Source organism: Microplitis mediator, chromosome 10 (genome assembly GCF_029852145.1).
Source record: "Microplitis mediator isolate UGA2020A chromosome 10, iyMicMedi2.1, whole genome shotgun sequence".
Lineage (NCBI taxonomy): Eukaryota > Metazoa > Arthropoda > Insecta > Hymenoptera > Braconidae > Microplitis > Microplitis mediator.
The window spans coordinates 1,909,621-1,929,768 of NC_079978.1; the positions used below are offsets into that span (position 1 = coordinate 1,909,621).

At 38.0% G+C, this 20,148-nt stretch overlaps 1 protein-coding gene across 4 annotated transcripts in view; it reads left to right on the plus strand.

Annotated features, from left to right (window-relative positions):
- The window catches only part of LOC130675366 (transcriptional activator cubitus interruptus-like), a 73,139-nt gene that overhangs the window by 32,415 nt on the left and 20,576 nt on the right, over positions 1-20,148 (plus strand). Inside the window, exon 1 of one of the 4 annotated variants that reach the window (XM_057480990.1) lies at positions 11,097-11,858. The exons of the other annotated variants lie outside the window; for them this stretch is intronic. The gene's annotated coding sequence lies outside the window, so the exon portion shown is untranslated. Of the gene's footprint in view, positions 1-11,096; positions 11,859-20,148 lie in introns of those variants that run through there. 4 annotated transcript variants of the gene reach the window in all.

Sequence of the window (20,148 nt, forward strand, 5' to 3'; positions counted from 1 at the left end):
AATAACTCGTGAAACCAGTACGGTATTGATCACGTTGTATCCTGTAATTAATTATAATATCGGCCTTGGAATATTAATTTATATTTAGTCGATAAAAAAAATTTAATTTAATAATGTCCCGTTTTTCCGTCAGCACGAAAATTAAACCCAGCCTCTATCCCGAGCTTGAGAGTGTTTTGCTGGTATATGAACCAGAACGAATGATTCAACGTCACTGACTGTAATTATGACATCTAATTAAGTTTTTACTGACGCAGCTGATGGTTCGAGATCACAAAACCCGTCACTGTCTCGCGTCAAGTTCCGCGGATTTAAAAATTTAAAGATACTTTTTACTGCGAACCCAATCAGTGGGAAAAAAAATAAGTAAAAGTAAATTACTTTTAAAATAATGAATGTCTTCGAGTCCGAAGCAGAAGGCATCGGAAAATAATGAACAAATTGAATGAAATCGAGCGTTAAATTTCCTACTCAGGCACCGCCATTCTGTGTATAAAATGTTGAATAAAATAAATAGCCGAGGGTAGAACCGAGGGATGAGGGGGTAAGAGAGCTGAAAATTAGCATTGGAACGTAGAGAAGTCTCGTTAGACGAGGTAGCCCTTTCGAGACGTCATTAGGGCACGGCACGTTAAACCGAATGGAGCAAACTAAGGAGGATCTGGAGAGCCCAGAGATCGGGATGACGATAGAGACTCGTCGTCGTCGCTCGAGGGAAACGACTGAGTACTCTCTTATAAGAGAAGACTGGAGAAGGCTGAATTGAATGCAGTCCATTGCATGCAGAACAGCACGCCAGCTTCAGAATAAAACCAACAGCTGACCAGACGAAGACCGATTGAGCTGTACTTGATCTTGAAACTCTTGTTCCAGTCCAATGTCTTGATGCAACCCTCTCTTTCGCTCTCGTTTAACGATCACCTGGTTTGCTGGAAGAGATACTGCACTGATTGTCCGATCACAGTCGGCCTTTCTGCCGGTAATGACGCCGTACACTTTGACACAGCGGATAACAAAAAAAATTTAACACCGCTAATTAGCGATCCCTCTTTATATTCAACTCGCGTGATATCTTTTACTTTTTTTGCGCTGACTGGTTAAAGTTCCTCGTTGTCTTGTTCACTGGAAGACTTGATTCACTCTAGAGTAAAGTTTACACGGAAAATATGTTTAACAGTATCGGCAAAACCTGTGAGATCTTGTATTATTATGTGCATTTATATGCTATACATTTTATATGGTCGATATTTATAAGAAGAAGAAGAAGAAGAAGAAAAGGAAGAAGGTTGTCGTGATTGTGAAAAAGAGGTTGTGGTGACGGTTGAATGTGTTAAGTTGCACTTGTGAATTGGATCTGTAAAACGAGATCGACGGTGCAATCTGTTACTACTGTATACCTGGTCGGTGCACGAACGTCCAAGTAAAGAGTACCAGCCCATGCATCAGTATATATATATAAGTACAAGTGCGAGTACGAGTACGAGTAGTATACCTGGTAGTACGTAACTCGGGTGTGCACGGCGTAGTCTCGTAATTACAGAGCACAATCCATTCAAATTTATAATGTCTTTGATAACTACCTTACCACTCCTCCAATCTCATTGACACTATTTTAAATATAGCAATTATATCATTTTTCATAACCACACACCACACTGACAATTTATTTTATTTGTCATTCGTTTGTAATTGCCGGCCATTGCTCATTGTGACAATTAACGATGGTTTTAAAATACGATTTAATTTAAGATTAAAAGTATAAACTTTAATTTTTTTTTTTTTAATACATATGTAATTACTTCAAGAGGAAATGAATTATTAAATGGTAATGGAGAGATAAAAAAATGAAATAAAAAGTGTGCACTGGGTTTGTTATTTCTGAGCAGTTCAACTTATTATTTAACTGCTATAATATATTTTTTAAATACAAATGTATAATTAAATAAATTATATAACCACAGGCAGGAGTATTGTAAATAAATAAACGATTGTTATTGCTGACATGCAATAAGATATGCATATATATATATATATTTGTATGGAATGGCGTAGCATCCATCTCGGGGCGATGCACCTGCATCTTAAGAATTACACGAGAGTAAGACAGAGTGTGTATAAAGAAGAGTTTAGAATGAACAAGACCCAGTGGGAAATAAATACAACAGCAAGAACAACACAATGAGGGGGATGATTGTGATCCGAGAGCTTGAGTAGTCTGTTGAACACGATAGAGCCATAGATCATCTCGATCGTGGGCTGAAGATGCCTCTTCTGCTTGTTCTTCTTTTTCTCCTTCTTCTTCTTCAGTATCTTCAATTTTTCCCTTCCACTTTCTAAGGAATATCCCGAGCGGTCTTTCGAACTACCGGTGAATTCCTGACTTATCGGCTATTAAATGGTCGATTTAATTAAATGTTAACAGCTCTGGGTCGAGGATTTACATCTAAATGTCTCGGGAATCTAATCGATAATGACTTGATGATTTATTTAAATAAATAGCCCGTTAAATTTTTATGTGGTTATAAATTTATTAATATTGTTTTGAGAACCGCTGATCCATTGTGATTATGACATCATTTATAATCTTTAGTACTTGACTCCCAGCTGGATTCTCATCCTCATCCACGGCTCATCATCGAGCATGATTTAGCGTCAGCCCTATCGATCAATCGATCTTTTCTTTATAACTCTTTCTCGATACAACTACTCCTTATCTCGTAGCCTTTAATTCATATTAATAATGAGTAAATCATTGGGAATTTATAATTTATCTTATATTCGATGCATACATATATATATTTTTATATGCCAAAAATAGACGGACAAACAGTTCTTTTAATTTCTCTTTTGGTTGTCTTTCTTTATCGCACGCGTCAACGAAATCAACGTTGCCAAGTCTCGACTCCCGTCAGCAGATAATAATTAAATTGAGTCTTTAAATGAAAATGAGTAAAAAAAAATTTATTAACAATAACCGAATGAATATTTATTTTTTATAACACAAAATTTAAACATACTGTCGATTTTACGACATAAAAAATAAATCAACACACTAAAATAAATATGTTTACCACCTGCCTCTGTCGGACGAGTCTTCGGCATGGAATCTTTGCACGCGAGTCCTTTGTTCCTCATCCATGATTTCTTATTTTATTTTTTTCCTGAAAAAAAGTAAAAAGGACTTTTAAAAAAAAAAAATCCAGTGTAACAGGGTAATTGAGAAATCGTCGTACGAGTTTTAGGTCCAATGGGAATGGTATAAGTAGGGAGACGAATAAGAAGAGGCAGAAGATGAATAAGAGTTTGAGATGAGCCAGAAGTCGAGGACGAGATAGAGAATGAAAGAAGGATAACTAACGAAGGCATGACTACACTTGTGTCTGTATTTGTGTGTAGTGTAGCAAAAACAGAACCGAGTGATCGTGTTGTATCTTTAAAGAAGTAAAAGTGGACTCCAGGGATGCGTCTACTGGGACCAGGCTCAGCAACGGCCAATTGATAATTCCCGAGTCCTCTCTTCAATTATAAATCATTAAAAACAACATCAATCATCGTCTCAATCTTGAGAATTTCGTCTTGAAAAAATTTAAATTCAATTTTTAATCATCTGCTCCGATATGTATTTACTTTGAGCTGATGTGAGGAAAAGTTCTTTTAATGTATTAATAAAATGGACGTTATTTGCGGTGGTTGAGGTCAAGATAGCTGAATAGGGTACCAAGTTGCACGGTGGTAGGTTATGACCTGTTGGTTCCGCAGGAGCAAACCAACGAGCTGGACTCTGGTCACGCGCGCCGGCTGTAATCACGTCAGCGCAGTACCAAGGGTTCTTGATTGGCCCGTCCATCGTCCTCGTCCTCGTCCTCGTCCTCATCTTAGTCGTCGTAGTCTCCGTCTTAGTCTTAGTCTTAGTCTTGGTCTTGGTCTTGGTCTTAGTCTTGGTCTTGGTCTGCTTGCATTGGTCTCTTATCCTTTCTTTTTGCATTCTCTTTTCACTTGTCCCATTCCCTCTACACACTCACACATGAACACCGACTTCTCGTGCATCAAAAAGGACCACAGTGAGGAATTTTATCCATACCAGTCTCATTCCTTCTTCGTCTTATTTTATTATTTTTAAATCTATCCAACTCGCTTACTCGTGTCCCCTTTTTTTTATCTCTGGACAATTTTTTGTCCCGGTCTTGGTCTTGCTCTCAGTCTTTCTCTTTCTCTGTTTCCCCTGCGTGGAAGCCGTCGGGCACAAATGAGGTTGTCGCGTCAGCGCGTGCGTTGAGTTGTTCCCTCCGGACTATTTGGAGGGAACTTGAACGAGTTTATTTTTCCTCTCACTCTATCCTATTCTCATCTTCGTTCCGCGTCGTTCGCGATTGTCTTAATTTTTTTATTTTCATCCTCATCCTCATCTTCATCTTATTTTATTAATACACACACTCATATATTTTTATAATTTTATTTTTAAACTTTCTCTTCGCCACTTAAACCATTTTATCTCGAAATATTTATTTTAAAATATTATAATCTAATATAATAAAGATATTCCATACTACAGACACTTTTTAGTGTTCTCTCGTGTATTCTCAGTAATAGAGACCGTGATTCTCGCGGCATTAGACTAAAGTTGTACAAACCCATCAGCAGAATAAAATAAAATAAAATAAGACAGAGGCGAGAAATATTCACGCATGCCCAAGATGCCGAACACGGACCGCGGTGGCCGCGGGTTTATGAGGCCTCTGCCATAAAAAGGAGATGTAATACAACTTGCTTGGTATACTCTAAAATAAAAGTCTTAACCATAGCAGCAGAGCAAGACCAGAGACTCGAGAGCAGTTCCTGTGGACCAAAACTCTTCGGGGCTTTCGACCGCCTAAACCGCGTCATGAATTTTTACCCATTCGACAGCTTAATTATTTTGCTGGCAGCACTCAATAAAATATTGTCATTTCAATTAACTTATTTTAATATTTTAAATCCAGCTTCAGCTCCAACTCCAACTCCAACTCTGACTCATGCCCAATATAAATAAATCTTAAATATTTACAAGCCGGGTTTGGACAAACATTTAAAGTAGTTAATATATATTATCATTTAAAAAGTAAATAAATAGCCCGAGAGTTAAGATAAACAAAACAGGATACATATTATAAGTTTGATATAATATTCACGATGTATAACTACATATTTACATGCTGGTATTCATCATCATGTGTAAAGGAAGAAATAAACCCAAGATAAAATGAGAAAGAGAGGGAGAGAAAGAGGAGTAATAACGATGAGGAAAAACTCCCAAGTCCTTTCATTACGTCTCAAGTATAGGTTACATAAAAGATAGCATACCCACGAGGTTAAACAGGATGAAGCAGTTATGTGCTTGCGTGTCAGTACCTCCTGAGATATACAACAGAGTAAAGGAGCGAGAGAAAATCAAAATGCTTTATATCTGCATACACACTGCGAGTTTTTAACCGAGGGAGTTAAAAGCAGTCCACGGGCATGTGTTTGGACACACAATCCTCTATATATATATATATATCTTTTGCTCAGATTCTTGTCTCTCTACTACAGAGCCAACACAACAATAACGAGTTGCAGCACATTTGTTGGTATACTGAATAATAAGAAGCACAGTGCAAGTAAAGATACCAAAGAGGAGCTGAGTGCGTAAAGGAGAAAGAGTTACCACTATTATGCATAAACGCGAGATTGGGGCTCATTATCGGCACGCAGCTGCTTCAACCTTTGCTGCTGTTGATCCTGGTTCTTCCAAGGCTAATAAGCCGTCACAGCTTCTGTGCAAAGGGTTTCGGATCCCAGCAAATCCTCGGCTCTAGTGTCCAGCGTTTTTACTCGCTGTTGCTAATTTTATTAATGGGCCAGATTTATTTTAAAGTATACGTGTTTAGTAGAAAAGTACACACTCGAATTGCATTGTACAAGCTGAGTCGAACGTGGGAGGTGTTATTCGAATATGTTTAGTGGTAGGTGCAAGTCAAGAAACCGGTAGTAAAGTTATTCGGAGAGCCTGAGTACGGGCGATCTTTGCAGATAAGGTCAGAAAGGTGTAACTTACTATGCTCTTGGATATATATGTATATATATTTTCTGTGCACAATAATATATACATTCATACATACATTGAGATGCCGTACAAGTGTGCGTTTGTAGATCCGCAATGTGCAACGCACACGATTAGCGGATTATTAATGTAAGTGGGTACGATCCTTTTCCCCGGTCTTTATCTTTACCACGATGCCATTTTTCTTGTATTTTATTTTATTTATTGTTTATATATATATACATATATAAGTTTTTTTTCATTTATCTGCATAACGAACCGTGTAAACGTATATTACAGATGTGTAATGTGTGTAAAAATGAATAAGCGGTTAATAAGTTCCTAAATGTGGCAGCGCTTATTGCAGCACAAGACACATTCTCGAGACAATGGAGACAGCTGAGTTGGGAAATGCTTTGTAGACACGTGTTGAGCACGAGGTTTTTTATTTTACCTGACAGCGAAGTAGTTGATTTTAAAATTGTCGATAGATTATTGGACGTGTTAAACTAGTATTTATTGTAATGCCAGACAAACAATAGGATTAAGGTGATAGAATTGATTTATCTTTGACAGTTTTGTTTTTATTATTATTTTTTTATGTTCCCGTGAGACGACTTAAGCGGAATAGCTGAGCAGATATGTATATATATATATATGAGGTATAGAGTAGGGAGGATAGAAAAGAGGAGACAAGTCGACTGATGACTTTACTTGTAACTTAAATCTTTGTTGTGGAATATCTATGTAAGAGGGAACTGACCGACCGCGCCTTTATTATATTCAAAGACACCTTTTTATTCTCCTTCTTATTATACTTAATCTTAACTTTTTTTTTATTATTATTTAGTTTTTATCCCTCGTGTAACGTCTCAGCGTGAGATTAGTACCTTCTCTGTTCCACTCACACGCAATTTGCGCCGCTCGTAAGTTTTCGGGATTAGACTCTGGAGTCTAAGGTGTATTATTGACTGCAGACTTTCTTAGTATGTATATATATATATATAGATTTTTTTTTATTCCTTTCATTAAATATATTTCCTTATGTGTATTACATTAAGCTGCAGGAAAAAACTTGGAGGGCTTGCTAAATGCATCACGAATCCGCGAAGATCTTATTATCCTTTTATTTCTTAAGCGCTTTACCCAAATTCCTTTTGCGGCGTTCATCTTCTTCCTTTCAAATTATAATAACATAATAAATTTTTAAAATGAAAATGAAAAATATCTTTGTTCGTTTTTGGAGCTAATAATAAAAAAAAGAAAAAAAATGATAAATTAATTCTCAGAAAAAATAATAATTTTAAAAGTAAGAAAATATTTCAGAGCGTCCTTGAGCCATTGTACCTGTCGTTTCTAAAACTGTTTCCTTTTATTTTTCTTTTTTCCTTCTACGAATTTTTAAAGTTCCGTTTTTCGAGTTCAAAGTACCCAGCCAAGTCTCTATCTGTATCTATGTATACATATACACATATATAGTGTAGTAGAGTATAGAGTTGTAGTATATTGTCGTAGAATTTCATAATGTAAGCCCATACCAGACAGCAACAGAACTCTCCGGACTTGATGATGGTTATACATATAATACATAGTCGTGGGAACGAACTGGCCGTGCGGATTTCGTCGGACAAAGGCAAGGCCGTTAGACTCGATCAGGCCCCTGGGCATTACGTTACGGTAACCAGTTTAGTGGGTGTATAAAACGCCTCTTGTCGTCTTCTTCACCTATACCATAAAATCTCGTATCACAACTCTATAAATTGTCTACTGCTTCAAACTCGCATCCCCCAAAGACTTGGGGGCCGAAAGTGTCCGGAGCTCCGGAATTCCGATAGAGATACAGAAGCGAGTCTGTTGGTGCCGTATTATTTTAAAAATCTATTAAATAATCCAAGCAGAGAATCGGCTGCACTATTGTGCCCAGCTGATTGAGTCTTTAAAACAATCAAGGCTCGAAATTTGGGCACGAGTGTGTGCAGTGAGAGTGTGTTGTCATCAATCAAAAGTAAAATTACGAATCGCTAAGGAGGATCGGCAGAATCGCTTACAATCTTACAACTATACGCTGTTGGGATATATACGTGATTTTGAGAACCTGTTACGGTCGTTCCGGACCCACCAAGGTGGTCTACAATTGAAGTAATAACTCAATTATCCTCTCTGAGGTACGTACCCGCCTATCTGCCTCTTTTACTCTCAAATCTCTCACTCCCTGCCTTCTTCCTCCGTTGTTTAATATCTCTGTCTCGCGTTTTCTCGGTTCGTCTCCCAGACTTGAAGGTTCTCGCGTCTCAGTCTCTCTCTCAGACTCCGTTTGCTTATGCTGCCGAGCATAATAATCCCTTCGATCCCATCACGATCTTTCCATCCACATATTATTAGGCTCGAACGCACGCCGCTCTTACTCATCCTACAGTCTTTTATACATATACACATTGATCAACATTTTTGTGTCTTCCGAAACAATGAATAACATTGTTCATCCAACAATTTATTTATTTATCTCCATTAATACTCGATACTTAAAATCGTTACACACGGAAAAAAATTAATCGTGAATGCAACATGATGCAGTCATGTTGCATTCACATGATGAAATCATGTTGCATTCACATGATTTGTCATGTTGCATTCACATGATAGTCATGTTGCGGTAACATGAGAAAATCATGTGGCATTCACATGATTTGTCATGTTGCATTCACATGATAATCATGTTGCGGTAACATGAGAAAATCATGTTGCATTCACATGATTTGTCATGTTGCATTCACATGATAATCATGTTGCGGTAACATGAGAAAAATCATGTTGCATTCACATGATTTGTCATGTTGCATTCACATGATAATCATGTTGCGGTAACATGAGAAGATCATGTTGCATTCACATGATTATCTCATGTTACCGCAACATGATTATCATGTGAATGCAACATGACAAATCATGTGAATGCAACATGATTTTTCTCATGTTACCGCAACATGATTATCATGTGAATGCAACATGACAAATCATGTGAATGCCACATGATTTTCTCATGTTACCGCAACATGATTATCATGTAGCCGAAACATGACAAATCATGTGAATTCAACATGATTTTCTCATGTTACCGCAACATGACTATCATGTGAATGCAACATGACAAATCATGTGAATGCAACATGATTTCATCATGTGAATGCAACATGACTGCATCATGTTGCATGCACGATTAATTTTTTTCCGTGCATTGTAAAATCCACAATATAAATTATTTTTTTATTTTATTAAATATATTGTTCCTTGTTGTTTCTGATACGTTCTTTAAACAAAAGTTCACTGACTCGACGAATTTGTTCCCTTGTAACCCAAAACCTGCCAATAAATCCCGAAGGATCCGCACAACGAGAGAGACACTAAACTAGTACGTGCCGAGTATAAGGACATCCCGAGCGAATCGGATATCTCGCGTTCCGTGGAACCAGGTCCCTTATAATATTTATTTTCTCACTAAAAGTGTAAGCCAACTTTAGTGAGGTCTCCAATCGACTGTGCCAAAAAAAAATATATAAATATATTTATTTTTTACTCTCTTTTAAATATAAAAAGGAAAAAAAAAATTAAAAATAAGGCCAAAGCACATTGACCTCAGCTGGGTGGACAGGGAGGTTAAGCCGAAAGTCCCATCGATCATGGAGATACTGGACGCGGATACTCGATCTTATGAATTTCCAGTCCGCGTCATCGTGCAAAACCCCGTAGCAGTTTAATGTATGTTATATTTATGTGTATTATATACACACGGGGTACAGTATACTCTGGTAGTAAAGGCGAGTCGCATAAAACGTGGATATGCAGACCTTGTGTGTCTGGACTCTCAGCACGACGACGTGGAATTATCCCGTCATAAGTGTTCCGTGAGCAGCAGAAAGAGTAGTAAGGTTCACTCGCTGCCATACCAGCCTCAACTTGTTGCGTGGGCGAATAATCTCTGTCTCTCTCTTTCGCATCAGCTTCCTCAGCACACAGGGCCGTACCTACGACCTTTATTCACCCCAAATGGACCTAAATCTTCTCAGATACTCTACTTCTCGGAGTAAAACTCCTGGAAAACGCAACTGCGCACAACCAATTAGCATGGAAAAGAATCGTCTAGTCATTTATTCAGCTATTTAGTGTCAATATGCACAATGAGTAGGCTTGTTACTCTTCCACCCCGAGGCTGATAAATTCTCCGTTGAAGTGCGTACCGTACGCAGGCGGCACCGGAGGCACGCGCAATCGTTGACGTCTCCATCTCGAGCCTCTCACCTCAGTCTTTTCGCTTTCACCCATTATTATTAACTCTATTCTTCTACTCACCCCGTTACCAACCAGCATACAAAGCAACCAAAGAGCATAAAAAAAAGTTAAATCAAAAGCGGCGTAAATTCAAGACAAACAAATAAACAAACATCTTTCTTATGGGATTCCGCGTGCAAACAGAACAATAACAAAGAGAAAGGGCACAGTACGTACACGGTTATTCGCAGGATCAATTCACCGCGCGTTTCGTCACGGATAGAACCAGCAGCAGCAGCAGCAGCAGCGAGTGGAGGAGACCAACTCCAGCAAAAGTATCGTGTGTGCACACACGTTACCTTGTCTTTATTCGTGTTGCTCTCCTTCTTGATTTCGCTGCTGCTGTTGCTGCTGGTTATACTCTACCTCTACCTCTATCCCTTCTCCATAAACCGCCCAATCCACGTTTGGTCGTCTCTCTCATCCTCACGGACAATGTTAATCTGAGATCCTTGTCGCCGAAGCAATCTTCTTCCATCCCCGGAGTAAGACATTGAGCCACGGTCTCGCTGTTAGAGTTGGTAGTGTTGTGTGTAGTGTGTAGAGTCCAGAGCTCAATCAGGGCTATGATGCCGAGAGCCAGGGCAATACAGCCAGAGCTGCGGTGTTGTAGTAGTGGGAGCCGGCAGCGCCATACACCGGGAACTGTATCCAAGCTGGGCCCTCTCGGCCGACTGGGTGGTCCTACCGCTTCAGTTGTGTTCGGACTCGCTTCAAGCCAACACTATACAACAAATCACACCATTTTTCGCTTTTCTCGGTCCCGAGTTACTGTCCGATTTAATTTACCGCGTAAACTCGCGATCGGGAACCCTGACCCGAGCTCATTTCACTTGGACCGACAGTGTGCTCCGGATTGACCGACGACTTGGTGCGAGTGAGTCTCACGCGGGAAAATTTAAAAAGCTGACACGTGTTACTGATGTCATCTGTCAGTTGACAGTTTTTCACGGAAGGTAAAAGTGCGAGGAAACAGTTTACGGACAACAAAATACTGAGCAGAGGGTTAGAGTATGAGTTTAAATGTCTGGTAAAACGGTGTAATCAATTGCCGTTGCTGCTGGTTTATTTGAAACGTTATATACCGGCTCGATAAAGTGGTTAGTGAGGAATTGATGTTGTAGTAATATCTATATATAAGAGACCCAGAGAATCGCCGTGGATTGAGGCTCAATCATACCTGATTGCTTGTACGTGAGCTGCGGACCACCGCGCTCACTCGCTCGTGGTACCAGTGGCCAATCTTCAATCGCCCTGGCGCATGCGCGCATTTATCTGTATGCAATAATATACACATGGACGTCAACCAATGTCCAATGAGCTGATCAACTCGAAAGTGACACACAACTAATTCGTGTTCATTGACACAAGATAAATAATAATAATAATAATAAATATACTCAAAGAATTTATTCTTTGTTTATTTTATTTTTTTCGGAGGATGACAATGTGAGATTTCGGAGCAGGCTGTAGGGTGAGTTGTAGAATTTGATTTTTTTTTTTATTTTTTTCTCAATCTACACTTGTATTGAGGCTCGTACTCAAGAGTTGCCCGAATAAGACGGAAGAATAATATTTTTTGGTCGTGGCCCGTTTTTCTCTTGTACCCGTCCTACCGACCGTGAGCCACCTTTTCTCAGAGCATAGACACCGCAGGTACACGAGGACGTTTTTCATCTTCATTTATCTCATTCTAACGCTCATATATATTTATTATACGTCTCTGTTGTACCATCCGGGTCTAACCCCCACCCCGCCCTACCCCGTACTTTTAAATTCCTGGTTTCTATTCCACTCCGAAAATAAAGAGTAGGAGGAAAAAAGACCAAAGACCCTTGGCCCTAAGGCCTTAAGCCAGCAGGTTGTGCTGCTTGTGGCTTTTAAATTCACAACGACCACTAACTTACCAATACGACGACAAGGTGTACACATTAATAACCGTGTACATGTAGTGTAAAAGTTGTAGTTGTGGTTGTGGAAGTTTAGTGTGTAGCAATACTCGAATACTTTGGAGCAAGAAATATCTTTATTATTGTCATGGAGATGAGGTTATTGAGGAACGTGCGTAGTCACTCGTTTCTCTGTCCTCCGTCGACAATTATCCTCGTATTCTCCATCCACAATGTAAATCACGATAATACATAATAGGAGTAAGATAAATACATACATGGATGTATATATAATATAGGGGAGCAGAATGACGAAATGTCTTTGAAGATTTTTCCCTTTCCCTTTCCCTTGGCACAGCAACAAGTGAGTTTAGCTGGTGGTGAGTGTATATTGAGACACGTATCGGCCCGTTAAAAAATAAAAGACAAAACGGTGAAATAAAAATAAATAAAACAACAACATTGAGCAAGACAAGAAGCGGATGATGAAGAGGTAGAAGCGAACAACGAAGGGAATTTAGCTCGTCAGGAGGGCCTATACGAATCCGGTCGAATATTTTTTTCCTACGTTCCATTCCGGCGGCGAGAAGCACCTCCCAAGGGGAACCAAAAGAGTAATATAAAGAGTTTACTGAGAAAGATAGATTAAGAGAGCGACCAGGAGAGACTTGTGGGGGGAGGGGAGGGGGGCAATCGTGTACACACGTACGGATGGACAGACATAACGCGGCGAAGAACCAGTTCTCTCATTTCATTGCGTTCGTTGTCCGATAATGACGCATAGCGTTTCTGCAGCTTATATATATATATATATATAAATATATACGTGTGTACCTTAGCGGTGGATTCACGAGCGTGAAACCCAGCGACTTGGGGCTTTTTGCGTCCACCTCATCGTAACTACTCTTGAGTACACACTCACACTTACACATATACACTTATATGTATGTATATGTATATACATGCAGAAAGTGTTTGTAGATATATATAAATGGACAATGCCGAGAAATCGCTCGTCAGAAGCCAAACCACTGTGTCTAATCCCAATGATTTATGCCATTCGACTGACTATTTTCTCCAACTGAGCAATTAGCTCATTATTCGAATCGCGTTAATAGAGACGCTCATTTCAATTGAGCAATAAGACCTACATAATTTAATTCAATACCTAATATTACTTGCAATTAGCATAATTCATCGATAAATTAATGCGCATTTTATTGGCGATTTAATTGTGAGAACAAATTTTTTTTTCTCCAATAAGGAGCGACTTTAATTAACAGAGTAATTAAAAAAAATAGTTAACAGTTGATAATGATAAAAGTAATTGCGAACAAATGACTGGGTGTGATTATAATTGTAAAAAAATGATGTATAATTTTATCGGAGTATAATTTGGTTTTATAATTTATATTTTGGGGCGATAAAAAAATGTAATTGCGCTACGAACTCATAACCAAGCGGCCAAGGACTCAACGCATCTTCCAGGTTGTTTGCTCTCCCTCGGATTTTACGGGCCGTACGACCTGGGCCGGACAATTACCGGTTGTTAAACTCGTGCAAGCCGCGCGCGCGATTCGCGAGGCTTTTTCTTGTCTTCCTTCAGCTCTCCTTAGAGTTAACTCCCCGCGGTATCTCACCATATGATACACACATACAGAAGACGACGAGGATGACGACGTAGAAGGCGCCCTTGGCGAGAGGATAAGAAGCCCATGACGCCATTACATACATGAGCGAAGATAGGAGAGAAATCCAGCCGCGGTTCTTGCCACACTCGGCTCATCCACACATCACACAGCATACACACCAATTGCTTTCGTGTATCTTCAACTGAAGAAATAAAATATACCCAGAGAATAAAGCGAAAGAAAGTATACGAGTATAAAGACGATGAAGAAATTACGTGAGCGGATCTCTTAATTCTGATGAGTCGGTATACAACCACTTTATACACACGAGAACATTTGATTTCTCTGATATAATCCAGTGTTGGTTCATCGGCTGTATGCTCTGTCAGAGCTCACGGTAAATAAACTTTCAGATGAATAACAAAAAAATCCACGAGGGGAGTGTACGAAATGGCGTGGTTTATAGTAAACTTTGATAGGCCGGACTTGGGATCAGACAACCGGCAATTATCTCTACCAAACTAGAATCCTCGTGATTACACACTTACCATCATCTTTGATGCTTTGTTCCAGGTGCACTATATTTTTTATAAATTATTTAAATACAACTAATTAACGTTTGCTTTACACGACATCGTTTCATCAGATTATCTTTGAAAAATAAAAATAATTATGATATGCACAACCCAAGCCCGTTATAAGCAACTTTCCCTATCGCGGTTTTCGATACACGGAGAAAAATGTTGGTTCAAAACCTACTAATTTTTATTATGCTGTCGACGAAACTTGAAACAGGAAGGGAAGCATCCAAAAAATTATTATGCTCTTATGAAAAATTATTATGCCGCATCACAATTATTATAATGTATGGAAGTAATTTTTATTAAATCTTATCGATAAGTGTCTCGCGCGTAGTAAGTATTATGATACAGCATAATAATTTTTCGTATGAGCATAATAATTTTGTGGATGCTTCCCTTTCTGTTTCAAGCTTCGTCGACAGCATAATAAAAATTAGTAGGTTTTGAACCAACATTTTTCTCCGTGTACGACTTTAAAGTCCTCCCACTCTCGGTCGCTCAAATTTCATGTCTTGACGGCCGTTATAGAATCCATTGCGGATCTTTGCTCTTTTTACGTAATTTCAATCGCTTTTTATAACAAGCGACTTGCAAAAATTTGCGCACGTAACGCACACATGTAGAACGTGCTCCGAAAACTGAGATAGAGGGTGAGCCTAAATTTTAGAGCTTTGACGTTTGCTTATAACGAGCTTGGACTGTAATTAATAATTTTAAACCCAACAAACACGTTAGTTATACTTTTTATTGTAAATATAAATTAAATCCGGAAGTTGTTGTCATCATGTCATGCAAAAGCCTCTATTAGTATTAAGAGGGTAAAAATATATACTATTTATATAGGTAACTACCGCGTATTATGGGTATTTAAGTATATCCGCAAACCATTGGCTGCTTAGCAATTCAATTTAAATATAGTTCTCAATTTTTTCTCAATACCGAGATTTATATATAAATGCATCTGATCACGATCGTTGGTTAAATAACAAAAATAACCATATAAAACCTTTTTGAGCGTTCGTTAGCCGGTTGTTCGATCCGAGCAGTTGAATCAGATACCGATTTCTGTGATATATCGAGACTTTAAAATATTCTACGGATTGTATGTAAATTCAATACAATTTTTATTTTTTATTTACTTTTATTATCATTATTATTTTTATTTATCAAATGCTGTCACTTTTATTTATGCGCATTGACACCCGTGTTAAAACTTGAGTAATTAAAATATAAATAAATTATGCAAGACATATATTTCCTGGTTTAAGTTCGTTGACTCAAAACCCGTAAAAAATATAATAACGAACCACGTGCTCGCGAGTGACTGGTATCTCAGTGGACAAGAGAGTAATAAAAATAAAGGATTCATTGATGCATAAGTAAATCATTGAGACTTATTTCACCCGTTAATATTTTATTTTAAATCAAAGTAGTGGTAAAAATTTAAGTAAAAGTCAAAAACAAAACCTCAATAATCAAAGCTGAGCTATTATATAAATATATAAATACAAACATAAAAGCAAAACATGAACGCGATCAAGGCGGAGTACGACACACGTTAGCGAACGAAGTTGTTTCCATTGTTTACTTGTTTTTGGGGACACGGGAGAACAATAGCAAGAGCTGGGGATCCACACACCACCCGTTGATTATTCAGCTCCGCTCTCCCTTCTCGGCGAACAAGTCCTTTAACCCTTTACTTTGATTATCGAGAATAGGAAATTTATAAATATAAGCCATTAAATAAATTAAATGGGTGCATCGATGCGTGGATTTCCTCAGCTAAAACTCTGCGGTTAATAGTTTACACTCTTCTGAACCCTTTCACTGTTTATCCCCGACCTGCGGAGTCATAAGTGAACGGCATTGACGTTCAACACGTTATTTACATTTTTTATTTACTCATTACCGCAGACATTGGAGCAGGCGTCGCGTATTGTCGAGTATTAATAAAGCAATAAACGGTTGACTTTTGATATCGGGAATAAAATGGAACGTGCTCGGTTTATACACTACCCAGTTTACTCTGTATATTTAAGTACACTGTGGACAATGAAGTCACTGGAGTGAGAAATACTTTAGACGTTTGTTTAGTAAACCTTGGTGGATTGTTTGTCAAACAAACGGCGTTGCGTCCGCAGTTTAAATAAAAAAGTCAACTTTAAATAAACCCTTTGATGATTTTTTTCACGATATTTTCAGATTAAATGTTTGGATCCGGCCTCTTGTCTTAAAATAAACTATATTTTTTTAATTGATGTACATATGGATATGTTGGAAAAGGTGGGCGAAATGGACCACTTCAAAAATTTGGCATACAATTTTTTTTCTGTGGAATTTTGTTGAAAAAATAAATTTTTTGAATCGGGTGTTCTGTCAAGTCCTCCCAAGTCAAAAAACAAATTCGGATTTAAACCTCAAAGTTCTCAGTGAGGTTTTCGAGGTTCAATTTAGGATTTTAAGATTGACAACAGTATAGAAAGTTATCCTAAATTAGTCCTCAGAGTAGTAGTTACGACCAATTTTACCACTTTGAGAACTAAACTGGAATAACATTAGCTGTATCAGAGCCTCAAAATACTCAAAGGCAGATTGCCATGTCTACTCATAACCCAACTACCTCGTACCAACTTTATTCAAAAATCGTTAGTCCTAATAGCTTAGCTCAAAAATTTCTCTACCCAAACTTTTGAGAAATAGTAAACAACTCAGTAAGCAGGAAAGTGCTTTCTTTTTCTCAGAAATTTGGGTAGAGATGACTTGGAATAATGATGTAATGGAATAAAGAAATCTTGGAATCAAGAAATTTTTGAGCTAAGCTATTAGGGCTAACGATATTTGAATAAAGTTGGTATGAGGTAGTTAGGTTCTGAGTAGACATGGCAATCTGCCTACTCAAAACATAAAGGAATGATTTTATCCACATTTGAACCTCAAAGTCTCCTCCCTCCCTTTCCTATATACAATTTTTCAAAGTCCGAAATATAACTTTTCATTCATTGAGGATTTTGAGGCCTTAGTTATAATTCAAAATTTAGACCTCATAGTTCTCATTGGGGATTTTGAGTACTAAAGTAGAGTTACTTTCTGGGCGGCAAATAAAACATCAAAGGATTTGAGATTTTTGAGGACTAAACTAGAATTCGTTTTTGAACTCGGGCTAACTCATGAGAAAAATATTTTTCTGGTCCCAAATCGACTGTTTTATTTTTTCTGTTAAATTTGATAAATGTAAATAATAATATATGTAAATATCATGAATTACGATAAACATATATTAGCTGAGTAAATTGGATGTTTAAGTTACCGAGTTGCAGAGAGTAGGCGGCGTTGCTCGGCACCGTCAATAATATGAATAAAGAGTTTAAGACAATTCACCTCCTCACGTGTTGGTTCTGTTATTATCTTTAGTTTTACACTTATACTTACTCTCAACTCAGTAGTGTGTATCCTCTGATTGGTTTGCTGGCTACTGTAACTACTGGTGTCTTTACATTACATTATTACTTGTGTTTTATTCTCACCGGCAATGATCCGTGCAAGCGTGTGCGAGACGTTGTAAATATAGAGTTACGCACGCGACGTCCTCGATACGAGTTTACGCCACGTGTTTAGCAGCTTGAGAGAAGAAGTTGAGTAAAGATACTGAAAGAACCATAAGAACAAGACGACGAAAAATTTTAAGAGTAGACCAACGTACATTTTTTTATTTTTTAACTTTTAACGTCCGTACCCTCGATTATAACCAAACATTTTTCATTCTGTTGGCTGTTTGCGGATATATATATAGAATTTACACGTATATATATGTACATATGTGTGTATAATATGCCATAAGGCTTATTTCAAGTACTCTATACCACGAATTTTTAAACCATCCCAAACTTCCTGGTGTGCGTGTGTGATAGTTAGTCATCAGTTATTTGCTACTGCAGAGAACAGAATGAAGAATAAGAATAAGAAGATAAAAAACGTTGTAGTGGTGGTAGTAGATGAAGAAGATGAAGAAGAAGAAGAAGTGATGGTAGTAAAGGAATGCCAGAAATTGAGAGAGAGGACGGGCGAAATAGGATGAGTTTTTTGCTCTGGGCATAATAGAGATCGCTTTTGGGTCTGTTGGCCTTTACAAGACGCCAGTTTATTTCACTATATATGTATACACATATATACACTTAAGTTGTCTAAATAAAAGCAACTTTATTTTTTATTTATTTAAAATCCTATCGACTACATAATCAAGGACCGCAAATCAAATAAATGACGGGCTCCTTTATTTCTTCATATTGCAAGATCCTGTATAATTTCTTAATCTCGGGCAATTCAATTTGATGCGCGTGAATCAAGGCTGAGTAGAGGGTCCACGGGTCTCTTTGTTACAGCTGGAGATCACAGACCGAGCGAATACTAAATCTTAATATAAAGTGTCTTGCTGCACTTTTTTTAAAGACTTGTAATAAAAAGTAAAAAATAAAAAATTAGCGTTACGTCAAGCGGTAGATGTATTTTTTGTTGTTGTTTATTTTAAATAGCATTTAAAATTATTTTTTATGGTACATTGTCTTTGCCGATAAAAAGTTAAAAAGGAAATAAAAAGCATTGTAACGACGAAGAACGACGGAAAGTGTCCTCGGAATACTTTAGAAGGAATGAAGTTGTCGGTTGATCGTACTCGCAGCTGGTTCTCATCCAGCGGTGATGCTGATGTTGCTGATGTCTTGTGTTCGTATGGTGTAGAGAGAAGTTTAAACGTGTGGGTAGAATATAGAGGAGCATGTACGCTAGTTAGTTAGACCCGTTGGCCGAGTTGGGAGTTATAAGTTGGGACTGGGCAGCGGCCGTCAGTGACTCCCAGGTAGACACGCACACATGCCCTTGAGCCGTTGATCCTTCTGTTGAGTTAAGCCCACAAGTGTGTGAGTGTCCATACAATAAATGTATCCGACATCCACACAGTGATATACATTCGTTTGAATGTGTGTGTGTCAAGTCTTCTCAACTCGGCGGCGTTACAACCAAGATGAACGCGAGTAGGAGAGAAAGATCGAAGAATAACTTGAGGATAAAAGAAAGGGATACATATTTGTTACGAGACGATGTCTCTCCCTGTCGTGGACGTGATTCGCCTTCGCGATCGAATAAAGACCTCCGCTACGTTGACTTTGTTTCCAGGGGATGTGGACGCGGTTGCTTATAAACGTTCTTCTCTTTCTTTCTTTCGTTCTTTCTCATTCTCATTCCCATTCCCATTCCCATTTAATTCGCATCGTCCACTTACAACAGCAACATCCCCATGTGTATCCCCATACGTCTCTCACGTGCTATTCTACTTTCCGACTTATCCACTACACAGGGACTTTAAAAGCTTGATAAAATAAATAAAATAAAAAGTTAAAATATAAATAAAAAACAATGCTCGATCGATATCTCTCGGCATGTCTGTAAACCTTTATTTCTACTCTGTTATTATTTTTATCTCACATCGCGCGTGTTAGTAAAAGGCAATTTAAAACATGTTAAGATATATACATATATATTTTTACCGGATTATTTTTTTTCCCCGCCGTTGTCTTTACATCCTCACCGACTTTTATATGTGTAATGTATGTATGGACTTTTTACCTTATAAATAACAACGTGTGTGCCTTTATTATGTGTTTTAATTT